The following is a 14,310-nucleotide window of genomic DNA, read 5'->3' on the forward strand; positions in this document are numbered from 1 at the left end:
ACTCAAATTTGTGTTGTGTATCCATCTGTGCAGACATCATTTTCAAAAGTATCTGTAAAGTAATTATTGTAAATATTTCTAACCAAAAGGCGATCAGAAATTACCGAATTTACTCGAATCTAAGCCGCACTTTTTTCCGATTTTTGTTATCCAAAAAACCACCTGCGGCTTAGAATGGAGTGCAAAGTAAGCGGAAGTTCTGCAAAATGTTGGTACGTGCTGCTACAACTAACTTCTGCTGTTGAATATATGTAGCGTTACACAGGCATGCATTGCAGGCACAAAGGTAAATACTGGCGCCAAAATCTCTACTTCAGTAAATAAATTTTTAAAAAAAGGGCTAGAAGACGAGCTGTTTTCTCCACCCCGAGTTTCGACTACCTGCATTTTCATACATTATCCAATGAAGTAAATAGAAATTCCGTATTCTACGGCTTTGAGTGTAGTTGTCTTTCAAATATTCATAGCAACAAAAATAAATTTCTTTACACTAAAATACCAACAATGCACAAGGCTTTAGGATTGTTGCACGAGTTGATACGCTGGGGCTCATTAAGATTTCACGTAGCGGCACCTATTGCTTCGTGGAATTTTGTGAAGAACTTTCATTATAGTGCCAAATTCAGGAGGGGAGTTATTTCTTTTGCGGAACAAAGTTCTAACTGTGCTGCAGGTTAGTGATATGGGATTGATGAGAGCAACGTCAGGTGATGGCGACTGCAGAGAGACAAATTACTTGAATGTTCAAGTAGCAGGAAAGCATTTAGTCGGCCAAAGTGTGACCAATATCATGCACTAGAAGTGATTTTAAATGAATTTGTTCAGGAACAGCATCAGAAATTCCTGCCTGTGAATGCTGAAATTTTAAAAATTAAGGCCCATGAAATTGCTAGAGAGCAAAAAATCAAAAATTTTAAGGCTAGTCGCAGCTGGATTGATCTGTTTATGAAGCACTGGGGTTTTTCACTTCGGAGGCAAACTTCAGTTGCACAGAAGCTGTCGAAAAATTATGAAGAAAAACTTGTGGAATTTCAGCGCTTTATAATTAGGCGGCGCACAGAAAAGCAATACCTTCTTGGTCAGATAGGAAATGCTGACCAAACTCCCATATATTTTGACGTGCCGTCAAATTATACGGTTGACACCAAAGGAAAGAAAGATATAAGTGTTCTTACAACAGGGGGTGAAAAACAGTGGATGTTCGTCATGCTTGCTTGCACAGCAGATGGACATAAATCACCCCATTCAGAATTTTCAAGTGAAAGACTTTATCGAAATTGGAAGTGTTACTAAAATTTAACTTTAATTGTACGAACAAACAAAACTGGGTGTCTGTTGGTATTAGATGCGTACGCAGGCCATACAACACCTGCAGTAAAACAAAAATTAGAGGAAAGCAAAACGGACTTGGCAGTAATTCCAGGTGGGATGACTTCAATTCTGCAACCACTTGGCGTCTGTTTGAATAAACCATTTAAGGACAAGCTTAAAGGCATGTACACAGACTGGCTTTCGAAAAGCGACAGACAACTGACGCCAACAGGACGTGTAAAACATGCAAGTATGTCGCAAGTGTGTCAATGGTTTTATGATGCCTGCAAGTATGTTCCAAATCAGACTGTGCAACAAGCATTTAAAACATGTTCGATATCCAGTGCACTAGATGGTACGGAGGACGGTGCTCTGTATGAAGAAATGAGCAACAAAGAATTGAGTGATAGCGATTCAGAATCGTGACTGAGATTTTAAACATTTCGTATCAGATTTATTACAAACCTAATAACATTTTGTTTTAATTTTCAGCATTTAATTTCTAAGTTATTTTCATTCTTATTTTATAAGTGTTGCACAGGATAGAAAAGTGTGGAGTGCTGCATCAAACCAGTCTATGGACTGAAGATGACAACACACTTTGCGTTAGAACTCATCACCAAAAATCTACTACGAAAATCTGATTGGCAAGACTGTTTGAAATGTATGTCAATATGGCCAACTCTACGTTCTGAATTTTTTTCCTACCTGTGACAAGAGACAGTTGCTAATACGAACTTTCATGAATGGTGAATCACATGCAGTATTCTCTTCACCATAAGAATTATATGAATGTAAACATTATGCCATGTATTCTTTCATGTTTGCTGCTATCTCATTTAAATCCTGTCTGCCTAATAAATTACGAAACTAGAGTGAGACAACAGCAAACGCGGAAGAATATACATATCATGTCATGTTTATATTCGTATTATTCTTATGCTGAATAGTGATACAGTCAAAAATGAAGCATGGCAACTGACTAGATTTTTAAATCTAAGATGATTCTAATTTCTGTGCAGAATGTAATGTGCTAAAGAGGTCTGCAAAGATTTTCAAATGGAGAAACATTTTCGCTGTTTCACTAATGAGACAATTCCTCTTGTGACAAACAACGCATGACACACTACAATAATGCATTTTCAGCTTAGAGTGATGTAAACACCTTATCAGATCAAAGCAAAATAAGCAATTGATTCAAACCAGACAAAGCACATGAAAAAGGAAGGGTACCCATATAAATACAGATGGAGTGCCTGACGCATAACAATGGCTACCTGGTAAAGCTTAACTGCTAAGCTTACGACTCTAACCAAATTACTGTAGCTGTATCTTCATCCATTCGACCTAAATTGTGTCTCACACTACAATGGACCAACTTTGTTTTGATTTGGAGGTGCGGTCTAAAATTTTGAGTCTCAAATTTCAAGTGCAGCTTAGATTCGGGAATTTTACTTTTTATTTCGAGTCTTATTTTTCAGGTGGGGCTTAGATTCGAGTAAATGCGTTATTTCATTATTCACAGTTAACTCTTCATTACTAATTTTAGTTTTTATTACATTGTTTCTGATTTCAGTTACATCTGACCAGGAAAACTTCGCCCGTGTTTCATATCAGATGGCAAATTCTTTCTGCTTTAAATATCCTGACTTTTTTCTGGTACTGATACTCGCACTGCTTGTAGAGTTCTTTATGTAACTCGGGGTCTCCTTCTGTGTGACTTGCATTTACTGACAGGAATAGAAATATTGTTGACTGCTTAATGAGAGAAAAATAATTTAACACTTTTGTAAATCTATACGAGAGAAGGAAAGTTGCTACTCACCATATAGCGGAGATGCTGAGCTGCGATAGACACAATAAAAAGATTCACACAATCATTGCTATCGGCCATTAATGCCTTTGTCAACAGTAGAGTTTCAGCTCTCTGAGACTGCAGATGTGTGTGCAAGTTGTGCTTACTTGTGTGTGTGTGTGTGTGTGTGTGTGTGTGTGTGTGTGTGTGTGTGTGTGTGTACTGCTGACAAAGGCCTTAATGGCCAAAAGCTATGATTGAATCTTTTTATTGTGTCTATCGCGGCTCAGCATCTCCGCTATATGGTGAGTAGCAACTTTTGTAAATCAGATACGCCTGCAATTTGAGAATGATGCTCGATGTAGTCGTTAGTCATGGCGCACAAAAGGGATTTACATTAGTGGGAGAAGTACAAACAGATTATTCCCTTGTGCCATGTTGCATGATTATGGTTAGTTTTACAATCTAGAAAAATAAATAAATAGATATCTGTCTTGCTTGAGATCAGTATGCCGGAGGCACAGGGTCTCTCTGAGGAGCTGACCTGGAGAAAACTATTATTCCTTTTATGTTCATGAAATCGGAAAGTTAAAAACTGCAAGCTATTGAAAAGGATGAGAATTGCCCTATTTCTTTATGTACTGCACAAGTGGCAATGTTGACAAAGTCCAAGCCAGCTAGGAATTAATTCGTTTTCACTTACTTCCTATTACAGCCTTGAAGAACCGCTAAACCCCGTCACCTTCTCTACACTAAAAGGTACCATAGGACAATAATAATTGTGTACATTGATTTCTTCACTTGAATGGTTATTATTAAATAATGAATGGACATACTCCCAAGCTCTATTCAAAGTTAAAAAATTAAAGATACCATAAATACATTACATTACCATATCTACTATTTTTCTAAAGATATCATAATATTCCATCTGGCACTGAAATTATTTATTGTAACATTTTAATCTCCAAGTATGATGAGATGTACATTTTTGTGACCTGACATTTACTCAAAACTCCATTGAGTGATTTCAGGAAAACTTAAAAATTTCCACAGGAGGATCTATACATACCTACAACCAAGAAATTTACAGTGCAAATCACAAATTTTGGTATTGAAATTTCAGAATTATAAACACAAAATTGTTCACTCAAAGCACTTCTTCCATGTAAGTTATAAGCTTCCATATTTTTGAGTAAATGACAATGACAAAACCTTCATTATGTATCTACAATAGAATGTTTCTAGGGTATAGCCTTCCAGTTTAAAATAATGAATATTATCTACTGATTTCTGGTGTTCTGTAAAAACTACAACACGTTGGGCTAATCGTGTGATAAATGATTCAAAAACATCTATTTTCTTTCCTAAATCCTGTACATTATAACGCAAAAATCGCGGATAATTCTCATGCGAATTTCAGTCTGTGAGAGGCATAGCCCTGTATGAATCACATACACTGACATTGTGTACTGTAACACAGCGGGAGAGTTTTATTGTACTAAAAAACATCACTCTTGTCCTGCCAATGTATTGCGCCACTGACTGGGAATTTCATGATTGATTCTGCCAAGAGTTAGGTAATTTTGTCCTTGAGAAGAATGGCCACTGGCAGAACACTGCAAATTCAATTTACTGTTTCCTCTTTCTTCGATCCATGTTATCATGAAGTCCTTCCCTAATCTGTTAGGACGGAGACCAGAGAGTTTGTGGACATTGGCTTGACTGTTCAGACACAGAGAATGAAACAAACCTCTGTAAGAACAATCCTATGATGCATTATATGGCTGTTAAGATAAACAGCAGGAAACCTGTGGGGTACTTGCCTCACTGCAGTTTTATTAAGTGGAGTTGACTTCCGTACCATCTTGGGGGACTACGAAAGGATCATTAGAAACACATGTGCGCAGGCCAAGGCCCCCCCTCCCTCACACACACACACACACACACACACACACACACACACACACACACACACACACAATGAGTGCTGAAAAACAAATCAAACATACTCTCAGTGGATTTTTTTCCCCCATCAGGAAGTGCACAAGCCACAGAACAAACTAGTTTTGCAGAGAATCGTGTAAGTAAAAAAAAAAGTATAACAGAGCACAATGCAAGAATGTGTATTTACAAAATTTCAAGGAGACGCAATAGCTTGTCAGTATTTACTTTCAGGAGACAGAATCCTAAATACTGCAGATAGATATGCAAAAAACTATCATAGCTTTTGGAGCTGCTAGTTCAGAGTTTGAAATTCATCACACGGTTATTCAGTGGCACACATCTTGGCAGGAACTGTTGACATCATGCCAGAGAATGGTGCTTTTTACAGGCCGAGAATCTGGGCCAATTTCCCCTAATAATCAAAACAGACAGCAGCACCTCAGCAAGGCTATTGTAAGCTTTAAAGATAGCATGGATGTGGTCACAACAAAACTACAAAAGGTCTGGAAGTGGCAGGAGACAGAGAGATGAAGAACATAATGAAAAAAATCAGCAACATCAAAAAAGAGAAGATGACCCAAAGAATAAACGTAAGGAAATGAATTCTGTATGTTGCAGGCAAAAAGGAATACAGGGCTCTACAGCCTCCTGCTTTTGCAACATCTTTTGCATCAACCTTACAAAGTTAGTAAGTGAAGTCAACATCTCCAAACAGACTAAGTAACAGAAGACTGCAGAATCAGCTGTGCCATAAGTGTGCATGCAAAACTACCAGGACAGTGAGTATATAACCTTTCACTGTGATGCCAGTAGACACCAATCCGCTTCCTTTCCAGTGGTGGCCCTGCTGGACGATGACCACATGCTTCTTCTCCCCTTTTGCTATATGGGCCACAAAATAAGTGACGATGGCCGAAATAAAGAGGAGATGAAATGCACACTGGCAATAAAAAGAATACGGCTCTGAAAAAGATGGATATTTTAACATCTACAACAGATTTGTGTTAGGATGTTTTTTCTAGGAATATTTGTGAGGAGTGTAACCTTCTATGGAAGTGAGACATGGATGAGAAGCTGTTAAAACAAAAAGAGACTAGAAACTTCTGAAAAATGGAGCTGTAAAAGAATATTGGAATACATTGGTAGATTGAATAACAAGGAGAGGCTTGATGGAAGTTGAGTGAAAAATATGGGCTCAAGGTATCTCGGGCTGGAGAGGCAGGTGGCTGCTGACCCTGACCAGGGTGGCAGAGGCAAAATTAGTTTTAATGACACTGCAGAATGCTGTGGATGGAGGCCACAGTATTTAACATGGACCTGTAGTGACCATAGTTTATCACATGGATCCAGGTTAGGGGGCATCCATATTGCAGGTCCATCCAGAAAGGGGAGTGACAACATGCACTGGTTGTGGGAGCAGCATGTCGGTGCGAGTGAGGTGAAGGATACCATGAAGCCACTCTGACAGACTGCAGCGTTTTGCTGGAGTGGCCCTGTAAGTTGGCAACATACTACAGAGGGCATTAGGTACAGTTTTGGACACTATTTCCGTGGGGAGTTGGGTCTTGAAAATGTGGACAAAGTATTCTGCATGACTGTTGGAGGCCGGATGAAATGGAGCAGTTAGAAGGTGTTGAATTCCATTGAGGCACAAAATTGTTTGAAATCATGAAATGGGAGTGCCATCCCCTTATCAGAAACCAAAGGGCGTGGGGTACCTTCAGTGGTAAAGATATTTTCCAAGGTCACAGTAGTAGTGGGAGAAGTGATCTGGAATACCTAGAATTGAAAAAATTAACGTTAACAACCAACCGCTTGCAGCCCAGAAGGGCCAGCAAAATCTCTGTGAATATGCTTAAATTGCTCTGCAACATTGGGCCAGGCAGAGAACTGCGAGGGAGACGCAGTTGATGGGCTTGATAGGTAGGACATCAGTGGACAAGGTTCAAGATGTAATATTGGGCCAGAATAGGTATTGTTGCATCAAACGTTATATCCTGGATGTGCTCCAGTGCACAGCGTGCAGGAGATGCAGCACTCATTGCTGAAGAAAGAAGCAATTGAGACACAGCAATGGACATTGCCAGAGAACCAAACAGAAGCCCTTGATTTGTGTGCAGTTGATTTCACCATAGACAGAGGGTCAAAGCTCGGGGTCAGGAGGTGTGCCTGTCCGCCTATATTCCACAGAGTGAGTGAGGCAGCCTAATGTTGAGTCTTCAGGTGGCAGCTGTGTTGTCGTATTATGTTATGGGGAAAACTGAAAAGGCCGAAACCAAACCTGAATGAAGCTGAAAACACACCACTTGGTATTGGTCAAAAGCTATGTCAGGTTACATAGGGGATTTGGATAGGGTGTATGCTTTAATGTGTAATGTTGCTACCCAATAGTGGACAGAACAGTGAAAATTAGACAGGTAAAGCACACAGTGCTGCAGGCAATTCCCAGTCCATTCCGTTGAGCTACGCTTAGGGCCATAGATTGTGAGCGGTGGTTAGTGATCCATGACAAGATGAAATTTCTGTCCATTAAGGAATAATCCAATTTTTGGGCTGTGTAGATTATGGCAAGAGATTCCTGTTCTGTCAGAGTAGCACAGCTGGAAAGCAGGTAACATCTTAGTATCACATGCAATAGGGTGCTCTGTGCCATCGGGATATTTATTGGGGAGGACGACATCTTATACAGGCCGGGGGACACATCAGTTGCTATTACCAGCAGCGTAACAGGTGTTGTCATGGATGATGGCTGCTTAAGGCAATCTTTCCAAGTCTGGAAAGTATATTGACAATGAGGTGAACATCCGAAACACATGCCTTGGTGTCATAGCTGGTTCACTGGGTAAAAGAGCTCAGCTAGAATTGCAGTGAGAGGCCATAAGAGTTGGTCTTACCCACAGACACTTCAAGATCTTTCACATTTGCAGGTGGCTACATGTTATCAGTCATGTGACAGAATGTTCTGTTGGTTTGAGTCCTTGGGCAAGAATTTGAATCCCAAGTATGTCAAGAACAGTTTCTTGAAAGAACACTTGTTCAGCTGAGTCCTTTTGCTGCCATCCTCTGGAACAGGAGTTCGAGGTTGTGCAGGTGGTTCTGAGGAGTATAACTTGAAACGAAGATATCATCAAGGTATGCAGCACAGTTTAGAATACCTTGTAGTAATTGATCCATGAAGTATTTTAACATGGCAGGGACTGAGGAAATTCCAAAAGGTAACTGATTATACACTGAGGTGACAAGTCATTGGGTGAGGGTGAGTCCTCACATGGTCCAGTGCGGTGCAGACCACACGAATCCATCGACCTAGATTGTCACTGTACAAGCTGGTGGTGGCTCCATAATGGTGTGGGCTGTGTTTACATGGTATGGACTGGGTTCTCTGGTCCAACTGAACCGGTCATTGACCGGAAATGTTTATGTTCAGCTACTTGGTGGCCAATTGCAGCCATTCGCGGACTTCATGTTCCCAAACAACAATGGAATTTTTATGGCTGGCAATGCGTCATGTCACTCGGCCACAATTATTCATGATTGGTCTGAAGAACACTCGGGACAATTCGAGCAAGTGATTGGCCACCCAGATCACCCAGTATGAATCACATCAAACATTTACGGAACATAATTGAGAAGTCATTTCGTGCACAAAATCCTGCACCAGCAACACATTCATAATTAAGGACAGCTATAGAGACAGCATGGCCGTGAGGATAGGTTGTGAGTCGTGCTTGGGTAGCTCAATTGAAAGAGCACTTGCCCGCGAAAGGCAAAGGTCTCAAGTTCGAGTCTCAGTCCGGAACACAGTTTTAATCAGCCAGGAAGTTTCATATTAGCGCAAACTCCGCTGCAGAGTGGAAATCTTATTCTGGAAACATGCCTCAGGCTGTGGCTAAGCCATGTCCCCGCAATATCCTTTCCTCCAGGAGTGCTAGTTCTGCAAGGTATGCAGGAGAGCTTCTGTAAAGTTTGGGAGGTAGGAGACGAGGTACTGGCAGAAGTCAAGCTGTGAGGAGGGGGCGTGAGTCGTGCTTGGGTAACTCAGTTGGTAGAGCACTTGCCGGCGAAAGGCAAAGGTCCCAAGTTCGAGTCTCGGTCCGGCACACAGTTTTAATCTGCCAGGAAGTTTCATATCAGCGCACACTCCGCTGCAGAGTGAAAATCTCATTCTGGAAGCATGGCTCAGTATTTATGCAGAGGACTTCCAGCTACTCATTGAGTCCACACCACATTGAGTTGATGCACTGTGCCAGGCATATGGAGGTCCAACATGAAAAAGGAGGTATCACATGACCTTTGCACCTCAGTTTAATGGTCGAGACAGGGTGACCTGTTCAGCAATAGGTAAGTTTGTGATGTTGCGTTCAAGGGAATTTGAAAATATATCTCTGTGGTCAATTTTACTTAATAAGGTGCTGTGGCCTAATTTTGCAGGGTGTTCATTTGGGGTCAGTAGGGGGTAGGTTTCCACTGCAGCTTTTGCGTACTTCTGCTCACACACACATTCAAAATTGCAATTCCTACATAATCCGTATCGATCGGTGGCCAAACCCACTTCAGTTTGATTGGAGCTGTTTTTTTGCTGCCAAAATTCTAACTAGTTGCAATAACATGTTTCTTCATCGAAAAATGTTCATGTAGTTACGATAATATTCTGTGAAACTCAAGTTATGCTGGATTCATTAGTTGCTGTAGTTTCTGTATTAGATTACACACCTCAGAATTTCCTGCAAGTGTGTTGTCATTTGTCTTTCCACGTCAGAAATTTTGGAAGTCATAAATTGTAACTGCAGTTGTTTGTGATAATCGTCCCACTCTTCAGTCGGTTTGTTGAAGGATGGAAAAGCCATAAACATATGTATGGCACAGAATACATACCTGTTGCGTTTGCTAACGATTTTATTGCCTATAAAATTGCTGCCGCTTGCTCTTGAAAAACCCACATCGTTTGCATTATCAATAGTTATAGTTACTTCGTGATTGAAGACTCGTTCAATTGACTAATCACAAAGTGTTCACAAAATCCAAATGGCACGTCACAGATCCTGAGTCATCTCGATTTTTGTGAAGGTGGTCTTCACTCAAAACTAATGGAGACTCGCCCTCGTTTATTCTAAAAATTGAGATATGTTAAAGAAAGCTCCCCAGAGTAGGTGGTGGTGCAGAAGGCCATGGGTGAAGACCACGGAATACAACATGTACCCTTTGTAGACAGAATTTGTCCCGGGGATGCAGATTTAGGGGCATCTGAAATAGCAGGAACACCCACAAAGGAGAGACCTCAGTGACAATGGACATTGGTGCCTGGTGCAACATGTCCGGATGGGTGTGATGAAGATGGCTATGAAGCCATTCTGCCAGACTGTGGCCTTCAATTGGGGTGGCCCTATAAGTTATCAAGAAACTACATAGGGCAGTGTTGTACATTATTTCTTTCAGGATCTGGGACTTGAAACTGCGGCCAAAGCATTCCACGTAACTGGGTGAAAGGGCACAGTATGGAGATGTTAAAACCCATTACAGGTAAAAGACTGTTTGAAATCATGGGAGGTGAACGCTGTCCTGTTATCTGAAACCAAAGTGCAAGTATGCCTTCAGTGGGTAAGATTTTTTCCAAGGCCAAGGCAGTTAGGTGAAATTTGACCTGCAATATTCAGAATACAAAAGGGAAATGAGAAAACAAATCCATCACAACCAACCCCATGGACTTGTGAGCACTTCACTATGTCAACTCGTGATAGAACTGCAAGTGGCTCAGATTGATCCTGGGCTGGCTTATAGGCAGAATTCTGATTAGGTGTGGTCTCTTCAGAGGGTGGTCCTGTGACAAGCACCATTTGGCTAGTGGCGCCACAGCGGTCGACAGTAATGTTACACCTGCTATTCAGTGTCTAAAGTGACATTGGATGACACCACTACACTTCCAGTCCATCTGTCATTAATGTGTAATCATTGTTTGTAGTTAATTTCAGCCATATGTTGTTTCAGTGTGCGACCCTGGTCTTCACAAAATACAAGCAAGACCAGTGGATTCAGTGTGTAAGCATCTACATCTACATCTACATCCATACTCCGCAAGCCACCTGAAGGTGTGTGGCGGAGGGTACCCTGAGTACCTCTATCGGTTCTCCCTTCTATTCCAGTCTCGTATTGTTCGTGGAAAGAAGGATTGTCGGTATGCCTCTGTGTGGGCTCTAATCTCTCTGATTTTATCCTCATGGTCTCTTCGCGAGATATATGTAGGAGGGAGCAATATACTGCTTGACTCTTCGGTGAAGGTATGTTCTCGAAACTTCAACAAAAGCCCGTACCGAGCTACGGAGCGTCTCTCCTGCAGAGTCTTCCACTGGAGTTTATCTATCATCTCCGTAACACTTTTGCGATTACTAAATGATGCTGTAACGAAGCGCGCTGCTCTCCGTTGGATCTTCTCTATCTCTTGTATCAACCCTATCTGGTACGGATCCCACACTGCTGAGTAGTATTCAAGCAGTGGGCGAACAAGCGTACTGTATCCTACTTCCTTTGTTTTCGGATTGCATTTCCTTAGGATTCTTCCAATGAATATCAGTCTGGCATCTGCTTTACCAACGATCAACTTTATATGATCAGTCCATTTTAAATCACTCCTAATGCGTACTCCCAGATAATTTACGGAATTAACTGCTTCCAGTTGCTGACCTGCTCAGTCCATTTTAAATCACACCTGATGCGTACTCCCAGATAATTTATGGAATTAACTGCTTCCAGTTGCTGACCTGCTATTTGTAGCTAAATGATAAGGGATCTATCTTTCTAAGTATTCGCAGCACATTACACTTGTCTACATTGAGATTCAATTGCCATTCCCTGCACCATGCGTCAATTCGCTGCAGATCCTCCTGCACTTCAGTACAATTTTCCATTGTTACAACCTCTCGATACACCACAGCATCATCTGCAAAAAGCCTCAGTGAACTTCCAATGTCATCCACAAGGTCATTTATGTATACTGTGAATAGCAACGGTCCTACGACACTCCCCTGCAGCACACCTGAAATCACTCTTACCTCAGAAGACATCTCTCCATTGAGAATGACATGCTGCGTTCTGTTATCTAGGAACTCTTCAATCCAATCACACAATTGGTCTGATAGTCCATATGCTCTTTGTTGTTGTTGTTGTTGTTGTTGTTGTTGTGGTCTTCAGTCCTGAGACTGGTTTGATGCAGCTCTCCATGCTAATCTATCCTGTGCAAGCTCCTTTATCTCCCAGTACCTACTGCAACCTACATCCTTCTGAATCTGCTTAGTGTATTCATCTCTTGGTCTCCCTCTACGATTTTTACCCTCCACACTGCCCTCCAATGCTAAATTTGTGATCTCTTGATGCCTCAGGACATGTCCTACTAACCGGTCCCTTCTTCTAGTCAAGTTGTGTCACAAACTTCTCTTCTCCCCAATCCTATTCAGTACCTCCTCATTAGTTATGTAATCTACCCACGTAATCTTCAACATTCTTCTGTAGCACCACATTTCGAAAGCTTCTATTCTCTTCTTGTCCAAACTGTTTATTGTCAATGTTTCACTTCCATACATGGCTACACTCCATACAAATACTTTCAGAAACGACTTCCTGACACTTAAATCTATACTCGATGTTAACAAATTTCTCTTCTTCAGAAACGCTTTCCTTGCCATTGTCAGTCTACATTGTATATCCTCTCTACTTTGACCATCATCAGTTATTTTGCTCCCCAAATAGCAAAACTCCTTTACTACTTTAAGTGTCTCATTTCCTAATCTAATTCCCTCGGCATCACCCGACTTCATTCAACTACATTCCATTATCCTCGTTTTGCTTTTGTTGATGTTCATCTTATATCCTCCTTTGAAGACACTGTCCATTCCGTTCAACTGCTCTTCCAAGTCCTTTGCTGTCTCTGATAGAATTACAATGTCATCGGCGAACCTCAAAGTTTTTATTTCTTCTCCCTGGATTTTAATACCTACTCCAAATTTTTCTTTTGTTTCCTTTACTGCTTGCTCAATATACAGATTGAATAACATCGGGGAGAGGCAACAACCCTGTCTCACTCCCTTCCCAACCACTGTTTCCCCTTCATGTCCCTCGACTCTTATAACTGCCGTCTGGTTTCTGTACAAATTGTAAATAGCCCTGTATTTTACCCCTGCCACCTTTAGAATTTGAAAGAGAGTATTCCAGTCAACACTGTCAAAAGCTTTCTCTAAGTCTACAAATGCTAGAAATGTAGGTTGGCCTTTCCTTAATCTTCCTTCTAAGATAAGTCGTAAGGTCAGTATTGCCTTACGTGTTCCAACATTTCTACGGAATCCAAACTGATCTTCCCCGAGGTCGGCTTCTGCCAGTTTTTCCATTCGTCTGTAAATAATTCTCGTTAGTATTTTGCAGCTGTGACTTATTAAACTGATAGTCCGGTAATTTTCACATCTGTCAACACCTGCTTTATTTGGGATTGGAATTATTATATTCTTCTTGAAGTCTGAGGGTATTTCGCCTGTCTCGTACATCTTGCTCACCAGATGGTAGAGTTTTGTCAGGACTGGCTCTCCCAAGGCCGTCAGTAGTTCTAATGGAATGTTGTTTACTCCCGGGGCCTTGTTTCGACTCAGGTCTTTCAGTGCTCTGTCAAACCCTGCACACAGTATCGTATCTCCCATTTCATCTTCATCTACATCCTCTTCCATTTCCATAATATTGTCCTCAAGTACATCGCCCTTGTATAGACCCTCTATATACCTTTCTGCTTTCCCCTCTTTACTTAGAACTGGGTTTCCATCTGAGCTCTTGATATTCGTACAAGTGGCTCTCCTTTCTCCAAAGGCCTCTTTAATTTTCCTATAGGCTGTATCTGTCTTACCCCTAGTGAAATAAGCCTTTACATCCTTACATTTGTCCTCTAGCCATGCCTGCTTAGCCATTTTGCACTTCCTGTCGATATCATTTTTGAGACGTTTGTATTCCTTTTTGCCTCCTTCATTTACTGCATTTTTATATTTTCTCCTTTCATCAATTAAATTCAATATTTCTTCTGTTACCCAAGGATTTCTACTAGCCCTCGTCTTTATACCTTCTTTATCCTCTGCTGCCTTCACTACTTCATCCCTCAGAGCTACCCATTCGCCTTCTACTGTATTTCTTTCCCCCATTCCTGTCAATTGTTCCCTTATGCTCTTCCTGAAACTCTGTACAACCTCTGGTTTAGTTAGTTTATCGAGGTCCCATCTCCTTAAATTCCT

At 41.2% G+C, this 14,310-nt stretch overlaps 1 protein-coding gene across 5 annotated transcripts in view; it reads left to right on the forward strand.

The window, feature by feature from the left end:
• Positions 1 to 14,310, forward strand: part of LOC124592534 (gamma-tubulin complex component 3-like) — a 293,359-nt gene that overhangs the window by 153,341 nt on the left and 125,708 nt on the right. The window lies entirely within an intron of this gene.

This window comes from Schistocerca americana, chromosome 2 (assembly GCF_021461395.2).
Source record: "Schistocerca americana isolate TAMUIC-IGC-003095 chromosome 2, iqSchAmer2.1, whole genome shotgun sequence".
NCBI lineage: Eukaryota > Metazoa > Arthropoda > Insecta > Orthoptera > Acrididae > Schistocerca > Schistocerca americana.